A 12156-nucleotide genomic window follows, 5' to 3' on the forward strand; every position below is an offset into this window, starting at 1 on the left:
AAGTATAGACTGAGTCGCCTGAATTGGGACAAAACATTTCATGTTTGTTTGTTTTGAAAATGGTTTGATGGTGCTACCCGCAGGTAGGCTAAGACGTGGATTTGCCACCCTCGAGTGGGCTTAGAAAACAATGGTTTTGCCACTATCTAGTGGGCTTAAAGCAAACATTTGATGAATTGATCCAATCCAAATAACCCAACCTTCACCCACAGGCATTCAGGCAGTTATATCACATAAGCAATTAGCCTCATGGTAAGCATGCTATTCATGGCATTCACTCACACGCATGTAAGGATGTTAAAGTATAAAAACTCACCGAGTACTCCAAGCCAAAACAAAAACTCATTAGAAATCATGCATGAATCCTAAGTATACAGAAATGCCTAATGCAACACATGTAAGAATGCAAACTATAGCAGGCTCGGCTATTCTAAACATGGCATATGGAATGCTACAGCAAACATGTATTCAACTTGGAATTGAAATACAAATGCAGTTAGTATGATGCGCCGAGCCCGGTGCATGCAAAACAGATGAATGAATGCAAACATGCTATCATACTATATGCTAATTGAAATATGCCCTAATCTAACCATCATAAGCAGGTAAATAAAAGGGAAGAAAGACGTGGGGTTGGAAGACATACATCACACTCACGCACACTTATTACAGTTGTGCCCCCGCGCAGAGGGTCCGAATAAATATACAGTCCCGAATAAAAGAATATTACAGTCCAAATATTACAGTCCAAACAATATACAAATTCCTCATTAATTAATCAAACTAACTAAGAAAGCTGTAAAACTGGCGTGCAAGCTAGGGACTGCCTTGTTTCTGATGAATGATGCATGTCTGGGCTGCCTCGCGCGGGAATCCACCGGGATGCCCCAATTAGCCTCTATTTAGCAGTTATTCTTGGAAAGCGTGTCAAGCTCCGGAAGTTTGCTGATTCTTGATTTGCTGCAACAGAGAGCAGGAAAGGGGCATGGCAATGTATTTTCACAGATATATGCATGCCTCGATCCTCGTGCCACCAATCACGCATATCGATGCGTGATGGCCGAGGAGCCGAAATGTGCAACTCAATATAGAATGAATGCACATGCAAACTCAACTAAAACCTAACTCCATCATGGATAATCCGGAGTGTCAGTGACTGGGGAATTGAGACACATTCCGTCACTCGGAGTACGGAATGCACCTCGTTTCCCGTGCCCGGGCTAACTCCTATCCCGAACACGATGCAATATGCATGATATGCACGAAATGCAACTAAAATACAATCCTAACATACACAATGTCATGGAATGGCATACAAGCTACACGCGGTAATACACAACCGAGCATACACAATGCTATGGATGAAATGGCATACGCAATGCAATAATGGCCTTACACCAACATGAGAGAGCCTCAGCCACACTCACATAGGAGGCCATCAGATGAAAACAAGAAAACTCGAAATGCGTGCACGCGTGCACGCAAATCGAGGACCGACCCTCAGGCACCGAAATGCCACTCTAATGAGACATGGAAAAGACATGGAAAATGATATGCAAACATGCAATTTTCAGTAGCAAAATGAGGGGTAAAACAGCCCCGAAACGAGGCGAAAGTACACCCGATGCATGGAATAGTCCCGAAACATGGATTTTGGCACCCGAAATGGCCTATAGCTATACCAAACATGCACAATATGGACATGAAATGAATAGAAAGTAGCAAGGAAGCCCCAAAATAAGCATTTTTCCAGTTCAAAGCATGGCCAAACAGCAAACATAAATAGAGCAAAACTAGTATGCAAAAATGGCCCTAAATATGAGGTTATGAAGCAACTCACAGCTGCTGACCCCAAACAGGTTAGGGCCCTTCAACAACATTGAAGAGGGGCCCAAAATAAGCCACTTTACAGAACTGTAAAAACCCCCAAAACAAACATAGGTATGGCTAAGCTCTTATGCAAGAATTGGACCGGAAAATGGACAAAGAAGCAAGTGGTAGATGCAAAGACCAAACAGAAAAAGAGTCTTCTATAACACTGAAGAAGGGCCAAAAATATGCACATTTACAGTTTATGGAAGCCCCAAAATCAGTATACAAACATGCTAGAAATGCAATGCAAAATGAGGCTCAAAAGTGGCTATAACATGAGGTATACAAAGAATTCACCAAACAAGAAAAGACCCTTAATAAAACATGTTAAGAAGGTCAAAATAAGGCCACTTTCAGTTCTGATCATGGTCCAAAAATAGAAAAATGATAGGCTAGTGAAGCATGCAAGAATATTGGCATACAAAGAGATATTGAAACAAGTGTGAGATAGGGTTCTCAAAGAGGGTTGAGCCCTTCAACAAACATGTAGAATAGCTCAAAATAGACCTAGTTTCAGTTAAGGTCGGAGCCCAAAACAATAAGCAACTTGGCTAAGAAATTGGCGCAAAAAATGAGCTACAAAAGGGGGAAAGTCTACTTACCCTTGAAGACCAACACTTTTGTTGCTTCTTGGACCAGATTTGATGACTCTAAGCTGCTGGAATCCCTTCCTTTGCTGCTGGAATGGAGTGGTGATGGTAGAGCTTGAAGATGATGAAGAAATGGAGCCAAAACTTAGGAGTTTTCAAGGTGTAGGAAAGGGTTCAAGAAAGGAGTTGGAAAATTCGAAGATCTTCGAAGATCCTTGAAGAACAACTTTGAATTCTCTAGAATATGATGAGAGGCTTAGATTCTTTAATAATCTCAACTTAGGAACACAACAACAAAGGAGATGATGGAGATAAGAGATTGGGTGAAGAAGAAGGCAAAATGGCTAGAGAATAGAATAATGGCAAGGCTCTCCCATTGATCTCCCACTTTCACTCTCAAGGTTGATAATGGAGAAGGGAAATTAGTTCTTTCCCAAGAGTTCAAAAATCTCCAAAATCCATCCCTTGTAAAGCTATAGGTGGGTGCTATTTATAGGCACCTCATGATGTAGGATGGAGCCCATGTGCAAGGCACATGGGGGATATTCTCTCTAACCACCTTGTCCGAGGAGGTGACCTCTCCGAGGAGGTGACTTCTCCGAGGATGAGAAAACCCCGAAGAGGAGATCAATCCCTCGGCGAACCCTTCTTCTTAGCCACACCTAACCAATGATCCCCAATCATCCCAAAGGGTCAGGGGTAGTCCCAGAGGACGTCCTGCCGCAAAAATATTGCCGAGTCTCATGGACCCCCCGGGGTCGTGCCACCTCGACCCGGGTATAGGCTAGTTTAACCGAAGAGTGAATTTGTCTCCACTCACCGTCCTCGGGATCGGGTCCTTTGTTCGAACTCCATTACGCCCATGGTTCTGGTGCGTAGATCCCGGAAAGCTCCGAGCCCGCAAGTGTTCTGGGACTCATTAACGGAGCGACTTCTAGATTGCGTCTGAATCCGTTCGAAGCCAAGTATTTCGGACCTCTAGGTTCGTGGATCCGAACCCTTTCGAGGCTTAGAGCCATTCAGCCCGTTTGACGGCAATAAATCCAAGCCCACCAATCTTGGACTTGCGATAAATTCGGGCCCACTAATCTTGGGCTATTGGGCCTAAATAATTTAGTGGGCTTAAATTAGCTCCTCTTACACAAGGAAAATGAGAGAGATGGATGGAGATATGTATGTATATGCTTGAAGCAATTTTTCTAACCCTTAAAACCAATGTTGGCAGCTGGTTATATGGACCAAGGAGAGGGGGAGCATGGAGGGAAAGGGTGGGGGAAAAGGAGCCAAGTTTTCCCCCAAAGGCTGTTTCCCTCGGATACAGATCTTTTTGGGGAAAGAAGTATACAGTTGTAAAGTGCACAACCTAGGGATTATGGTCGGCCACCTTCTAGAGTTGCAGGTGGCCGGCCGGCCACCTTCCCTAGCCGGCCGGCCAAGGGTCAAAAGGGCCAAGTTGAATTAGTGGCCGGCAGCTTCACATTGGTGTCCTCCCAGGTGCCCTCAACACAACCCTGTGATTCAAAATTGGAAACAGTGAAACAGGAGAGAGAACAAGCCATTTTTAGGAGGGGTTCAAAAGGGTCAAGCAACATTAGTGGCTGGCCACCAACTTTTAGGGTCCTCCCATGTGTGTACAACACAAATATGTGGTTAAAAGTTTAAGAAGATGGCCCAAGGGTGTTCAACATTGGCTCGGAAGTGAGAAAAACGGGCGTCGGAGGGCGCCGGAGGATATATAACTGGTTGCTGAAACAATTGCTGGCCTCCCACCCTTCTACGGCCTTCCTAGTGATGAAACAGAGGTACTTGCCAAAAATGAACGAAAACCGATGCAAAACGAATGTTCGGTGGCCAAAACACGCAGTTCGGGGCCCCGAAAACTGCCTGTTAAGCACCGAAAGTGGTATTCGACCACGAAGTGGGTCTCTCAGACCTCAGTGTCCCTCAAAAAGGAGTAAATAAGATGTATGCCAAAAATCAGAGCAAATGGAGATGGTTAAGCGGTCCCGAACCGAGGCACACGGCCTGACGGCTCCGAAAACCAGAAACCGGGCTCCGAAATGGGCAAAATGGCCTACAGCCACAAAATGTAGCCCACAGCCACTGAGAGATGGTCTACGGGACCTCTCCCTTCTCTCAGGAAAAGAAACATAGAAAACCGAGTCTGGTTCGCAAACCGAGGCAAGGCACAGAAGAGGGTTCGGAAATCCGGAGGCAGGGCTCACGGCCGCGACTCTGAGACTTCTGAACGGGCGCGATATGCAACATCACCAAGTGCTCAATTGGTGACGTCTGAGTCTTAAGGTCGGTCAAAAATGGGGTGTCTACATTATGACAGTCGTGAATCATTAATCTGAAATTTGAATAGTCCTGCCATTTTACCTCCATTACAAAGTCATCCCCCTAGCTTCAAACAACAACCGTCATTGTTCATCTTCTAACCCAAAAAACCCCTGTAAACAAAAATACTAACCTACACTTGCCTGCACTCAAACCCTGGTACTGTTGATCAAATCGAGTTCAACACTATTGTCGGAACACCATTTGCTGATCAACGTCACATTATCCACTCAAAACTTGTAAGTTCCACATTCTTTCAAACACTTCATATGAAGCTCTCTAGATTCTTGGTGTTTTTAGTTTTATAAACATATTATATTGATACTGCAATAGTATTTTTAGTTTTGTTTATGCGCTAAAAAGAACCTAGAACTGAATTAGCTTCCCAAACTCCATGCCTTAGGAAGAACTCCCCCCCTAATTGGAACTTAAATCAAACAGGAATGTTGATTTTGATCCAAAAATCGTGCTGAAATTGAGCTATAAACTTGTTTGTGCTCACTTAGATGCGTCTCACCGAACTAGGAAAACATCATCCAACCATGACCGGGCTCTAAAATGGCCATTTTCATGGACTGAGATAAAACATCTCACCCTTTCTCAAGACTAAGCTAAAACCTCACTTCAGTTTTTAGCTGAGCTATACGCCGTCCTTTCTCCCAAGACCGAGCAAACTAATTTACACTAATACCTTAGCCCGTTCACCAGCTGGACATAACACATTCTATGTTCTTCACTGTGCAGACTTTGACTAGGTTTATTCAGTCACACCATTCACTACAAAGCCGAGCTAAGGAGCCAAGCATATATTTATAAACAAACTAAGGCCACACCCATTGTGATAACCCTGTTCCATACTATGCTAATTGGTCCTTATTATGAATATGATTATGTGTTTGATATGTTTATATGTGTCATTTATGTGAAAATATGTGGTTTTGAATTTCTATCTGTTCACCGTAGGAATATCTGTTTGATTATCTGCTTTGGAATTTAAATTGAAGACCTTATCGGCCACGGAAACCAAAATTGATTGCGCCATTGTGATTGGCATAATTTTTAGAGCCTACGGTAAAATTTAATTGAAAATTGATTCGGATCAGATTAATTAGATTAAATTAAGGCTATAGTGCCCAATTATTTAATATTGGCAATTATAATTGAGGGAAATTATATAAGTGGGGCACTATACACCCAATTCTCCTTTTTAGCTTCATTTTGGCTGATTTTGAACTCAAGAAAAGAGAGAGGGCTGGCTAGGGAGAGAGAGAGGGAAACAATTGAAGATTTGCTCAAGAAGCTTGAATAAATTGAAGACTAACTTAAGATTTGACCATAAATTTGGGAGATTGAGCTTCTAGGTGAGCAATTGATTATGAAGTTATGAGTTTAATGTTGTAATTTGTGAATCCAAAGTTGAATGATGATAAAGAATATGAATTGAGTTAGTTTTGTTGAATTTGAAGTCAATAGACACATGCATGTACGAAATTGCTATAAATTTCCATGTTTGAGCATAAAGTGTGTAATCCATGTTGAATGTGAATGAAGTCCATGTATTTAATCATCTCTTCACCAATTAAGTTGAGAATAATGAGTATCTCCTATATGCAAGTGCAAATCATGAAAGTGTGAGCTTTGAATGTTTGAATTTAGTGTGTTGGTGATGAGTTTCAGTCAATTTGGAACATCCATGTAAGTAATTCTTGGAATTGAGCTTCATAATGTTGTAATTTGGTGTTTGTACCATGTTAGTACATGTATATGCAAAGTTTGAGCCAAAATCATGAGTTTAGAGCCTTTGAATGTCAAGTTGAAGCTCAAGAACATGTTCTGGAAAATCCAAAAATTTTGATGTCCACCCGAGCGGTGGATCCGTCGCTCGAGCATAAAATACGAGCTCCCAGTATTTTCTGCAGACATGACGTCCGCTCGAGGGGGGAAGTTCACGCTCGAGTGGGGAGCTATGTAGACTAATCTTCAACTCGAGCGTCCGAGTTCGCGCTCGAGCGTGAAAATGTTGTATCCAATACTTTTGCAGACTTCATGGGTACACTCGAGCGGGAAAGTCCACGCTCGAGCGGGGACCCTTGTTTCTGAAATTTTGTAATGATGTTCTGTGTTTCGTTTTCTGTTCTCTTTCACTTCTAAGTACTCTTAGGCATGCATTAAACATTGTGAATGAATTAAAAGAGTAAGAAAGAAGCCTAATGAGGAATATGTGAATTAAGGAACGGATTGAATTGGTTATGACTCATATGGTATGTGATGTGTAGGGTCAAGCTCCAGGGCAAATCAATCAACCGATCACTGTGAGTAATATCTCAATAAAGATATCTGAAATATGTTGTTTGTCCAATTGCTTACTTTTATGTAAGTTTTATAAGTTCGTTAATTTGAATTATGGACAAATATTTGTTATGCCAAAAGAATGAAAATGTGATTGGACCGAAGGCCAGTTTGATACGAATGAAAATGAGAATGGATCGAAGGCCAGTTTGATACGAATGAAAGTATGAATGGGCCGAAGGCTAGTTTGACGTAAGCGAAAGTCTGAATGGGCCAAAGGCCAGTTTGACATGAATGAAAGTACGAATGGGCCAAAGGCCAGTCCGACCTGAATGATACGAACGAATTGGGCCTGAGGCCCTATGATGTGCTTGGAACTGTAGTCACTTGATCTAAATTGTGTATATATGCTAAATAGAAATACGAATTGGGCCCGAGGCCGTTTGAAGCATGTTGTTCTACATACCGTTTGTATAACTTCTTTACTCGATATTATTCACTAGGCTTTTGCTCACGCTCATTCATGTGTTTGTAGGTGAGCCAAGAGAAATCCAAACCCAGCCTCAGTGAAATCTGTATGGAACAACTAAGGTTTTGAAGAGTCAGCCCTTGCATCTCACGCACGAGACACGTCTTCGCCCTTTTGCTATCTTGTGTCATTTTATCATGTTGGTGAGGACTTTGGATACGTTTGCATATAGTTTTGATTAGCTGACCTAGACTTGAATGATCATGTCTGTACAGAACTTTATGCTACTGTATTGTCTGATGTGAGTTATTAATATCTTTATGTATGGTTTGTTATGATGTGCCATGTATGCACAGCTCTATGGACAAAGTTTTAAATTCTGCTTCTGTTTGGCCCCTTTACTCTGATGAATTATGTCTGATTTGGTTTGAGATCGTAGGTAATTTCAGGATTACTGGCCGGTTATGTCCTTAACCCATGGGGCGGGTTCGAGTCGTGACACCCATGGGCAAATACCGGTTCCTCGTGAGCTCGCTCGGTGCTATAGCTGAGTTTCGAAGGGACTACAATGTCCCCGACGACGTACAATTCGAGCTGGCCGAGTTGGACACTATGCCCTGGGGCAAACCAGGCTTTATCCTATTTACACTGCTATCTATTGTAGAAGGTGGACTTCGGTTCCCAGTCCAGCCCCTTATCTACAAATTTCTTAGGCAAACTAGGCTATGCCCTACCCAATTATCCGCCAATACGTACTGAATAATTAACGACATCGCGAAACTCAATTGTCGCCTTGACCTCAACCTCGGTCTGGCCTAGCTATTCCACCAATATTCGCTCAGCCAGAATGACAATGGCTAGGTTTATTACCTTAGAATCCGAAAAGGCCGAGAGACAATTGTCAAGAAAACATCAAACAAAGATCTAAATGATGACGAATTTCTTTGGGTGTCTAGAAATTTTGAAGACCATGAAGCGCAGATACCAGGCTATAACATTAACCGGAATAAAAGAATGACTAGTAAGGATAGTCTGATTTTCCCTTCTTTGTTAGTTCAACTCCTGCCGCACTAACCCTTTTATTTTTCTTTCTTTGACAGATTTGAACCGACTTAAATCAATCTACGCCTACGCCGATCAAAACACCTTTCAAGCAGCGCTCTACCACCGTAACCGAGATTGGACCAAGCTCCTCAATTTTGAGCCGACCTATCGTTATAACGGTAAGAGAAAGACCAAGGTCATAGACTTCCTCCTTGAGTCATCGCCTGAGCCAGATCCAAATCTCCTCTAAATTAACCTTATTCCACTTACGAAAGAGCAATAAATGGCCAAAAAGCGAGCCGTGCGTGCCCTGATCACCGAACATACCTCAACTTCAAACATTGAGGTCCAGGCCGAGATACCACTAACCAACTAACCTCACAACGTGGTGGTGGCCCTTCCAACTGCCCATGCCACAGCTTCCAGGCCAAGCAAATGGCTTCACACCAGTTCTGTTGCGCCGCAATGCCCGATGGATGAAAAAGACATCGAGTTGCTAGAGACCAAGCTATACGAGGCCAATCAGCTCTAAAGTAGCCGCCACACTGGCCCTTCCAATCCACCATCTCCTCTAGTGTGGGCACCAACCATGTCCTTCAGGGGTCGTGCTATGACTACACAGAGTTTGACCTCCACCAGGTCTACTACCTTTAGTTCGGCTGCCTTGCCGACGTATGCGAACAACTCGTTGCCTTTTGGTTCCTTCACCATTTGTACAAAACCTTTTGCAGCTCGGCTGTCGTTTACTATTACAAAGCACTACTTGGACATGATTTGATCTCCTAACGCCTCTTCAATCATTTCAACTACGGTAGGAAACTATATCACCTGATTTTAGGTTGATGTACTGCCTATATGGTGTGTAACCATGCTCTTCCCAAGATTATGTTGTAAGTAGAGGGGACTTTCAATACCCAGAACTCCACTTGTTTTGTCATCGTTCTAGCTTTGATCGATAAAATTATCTTGCTAACCGGCCATTCTAACATCGAGTTGAAGCCGACCAAGGGGGATGTCATGGGTGCTAAATCCTTGTCCTCCAATTTGAGTTACTTAAAGGTCTCATAATACATTATCTCGCACGAGCTTCCTTGGTCTATCAGGATCCCTTTGATGTCAAAATTCTTGACGTGTAGAGTAACCACTAGTGCGTCGTTGTAAGGGCTTTATAACCTTGCTAAGTCTTTTTCAGAGAAAGTGATGACGTTTTTCGCCTTGTTCTTTCCTTTTTCATGGCCAGTTGTGCACTCAGTACCTCCCTCATGTGCTCAGCCTTTTTGATTATCCCTTTGAGTTCACATACCCGTTCAAGCTCGATGATCCCATGCGTTACATTGATTATGCCTTGAGGTGGTCTGTCCGTGGGCATCCCATCTGGCCCGTTGCGATCTTAAGGAGATGACTGCACTCCCCCTGCAATATATTGGTCCAGGTGGCCTGTGGCCACTAACTCTTCCAGATGTTGCCTTAATGGTGTACAGTTTTCAGTTCGGTGTCCCTTTTCATCATGGAAGGTACAACGGTATCTATCATCATAGCCCCTCTGCGCTTCTCCCAACTTGGCTGGCTTCCGAACGAAGGGTTCGTCGCATATCTCACTAAGAATCCAACAAATAGGCTTATTGAACACAGTGGTGATGGCGGTGAGGACTTTTAACCTCCTTGCCTGGGAGTCCTCATCGTTTGGTCATCTATCCCGGTCATTTTTGTTCAGTCGTTCTTCTCGGCCGACCGTGTTAACTTTAGCCGTGGGTTTTTTGTTCAACATTGCTGTCGTGCCAGACTTTGCTTTGGTGCGAGCACCATCTTCATCTACCCTGATGTGCTGATGTACTCTCTCTATTAAGGCCTCCATTGTGAGGAATGGCGTCATTATCATTGAATCCCTCAAATTATTGCCTGCTAGTAGACCCCGTTTGTACTATGCGATAGCTAGATTTGTGGGGCAATCTCCAGTTTGATTAAAAGTCTCTCAATACCAGTTGTTGTAAGACTTTAGTGTTTCTTTCTCATCCATGTCAGTGGAGAGCAACTGGTCTATCTCCACTGGCGTCTTGGTGTTTGTCTTATACCTGGTAACAAATGCCTTTACAAGTTACGCCCATGAAGCTATGCTGCCTTCTGGCAACCTCTCGAACCATGTCAAGCCCAGATCGCCTAAGCTTGAAGGAAACAAGATATACATTAGAGCCTCATTCCGTCGATATACAGCCATGACCTGGCTCAAGTGCATGTAGGGGTCTAACTCTCCCTCATAAGTTGTGAACTTAGGCTAGCGGAAGCCTAAGGGTAATGGGGCGTTCTCTATCGCCAGAACGAACGGCGAACTCTGCAACCTTGCTAACGCTTTGTCTACTGGTTCATAGGCAAGACGTGGTACTGGCATTCCAACCTTGACACTTCCATGCGTCCTAGGAGCCAACTGCTGTAGAGTAGAGACCCTTTAGGGGTCACGCGCCTGATGATCTTCTCTTCTTCGAGCCCTTTCTTCTAATACTGTCCGCGGGTCTACTGACCTAGGCAACTCTGTGTGCCTAGATGTCGTTTGGTGCATATGCGAGGGCCGATAACTGCCTCCCTCCGTACAAGACCTTTTAGTCCTCATTCTCTCAAATCTTGAGTAACGAGTCCTAGAGGTCCTCGACTGCGTGTCACCTGTCTAGAGGCTTCTGCTTTCAGTTTGAGATGGTGTGACTTGCCTGTCACGATCTCTTGAGTGGGTAGAGTGCGTTCTGCCTTTGCCCATCTCTTCTTCTACTACCCATTTGCCTTTTATTTGGCGCTTCATAGTCTCCATGTCAGCTGCCATTCTCCTTATCAGTTCGTCTTGCTCCCTTACATAATCTTCCAGAACCTGAGGATCCATCATCCGCGTCTATCTATTAGGGCTTTAAGAGCGGTGTGGACTTAAGCCTCGTCTTTCTCATGTGTCTCTTCATGGGTTCCGTTACTGAGGATTCAATTCTGCCATGGGCAGAATAAAAGGAAAACCTTTGTCCCTCCTGTTCTCTTTTGGGGTTTGCCCATTGATAGCAAAATACGACAGGTCTTCATTATGCGCCATTGGAATTAATTGAAGAAAAACTCGATTGAAAGGTTTGTTCTCTGTAAGGCTTCACACAGATGGCGCCAATTGTACGAGAACGAAATAATCTTCTCGTATAATCTTATTGATCAAGTTTGCACCCCTCCAAACGTCATCGCTTTGCTACTTGAAAACACAAACATGAGTTAGCCGGCGGGTGTGTGCCGGAAACCTCTCCGATGCCTAAGTCAGCGAATAGACAATAGACACAAAAGCTCTATGTAATTGAGAGTTAGAATTGCGATACCTGTGCATAGGTCTTGTCTTGAGCTTTTATAGAATCTGCCTGGCACAATTCTAGTATGACTCTAACTCTCCTTAGTAGAGTCCTCATAGAAATCACATTCTTAAGGATAAAGCCTATCATGAGAACACCTTTCTCACTGCCAACCAAGTGAGATGGTTTAGATCTATTACCTCAGCTGGTAGCATAGTTAATCGGGCTAACCTGGTTCCACCCTATACTG

The sequence above is a fragment of the Camellia sinensis genome, chromosome 14 (assembly GCF_055761805.1).
Source record: "Camellia sinensis isolate YWXY chromosome 14, ASM5576180v1, whole genome shotgun sequence".
NCBI lineage: Eukaryota > Viridiplantae > Streptophyta > Magnoliopsida > Ericales > Theaceae > Camellia > Camellia sinensis.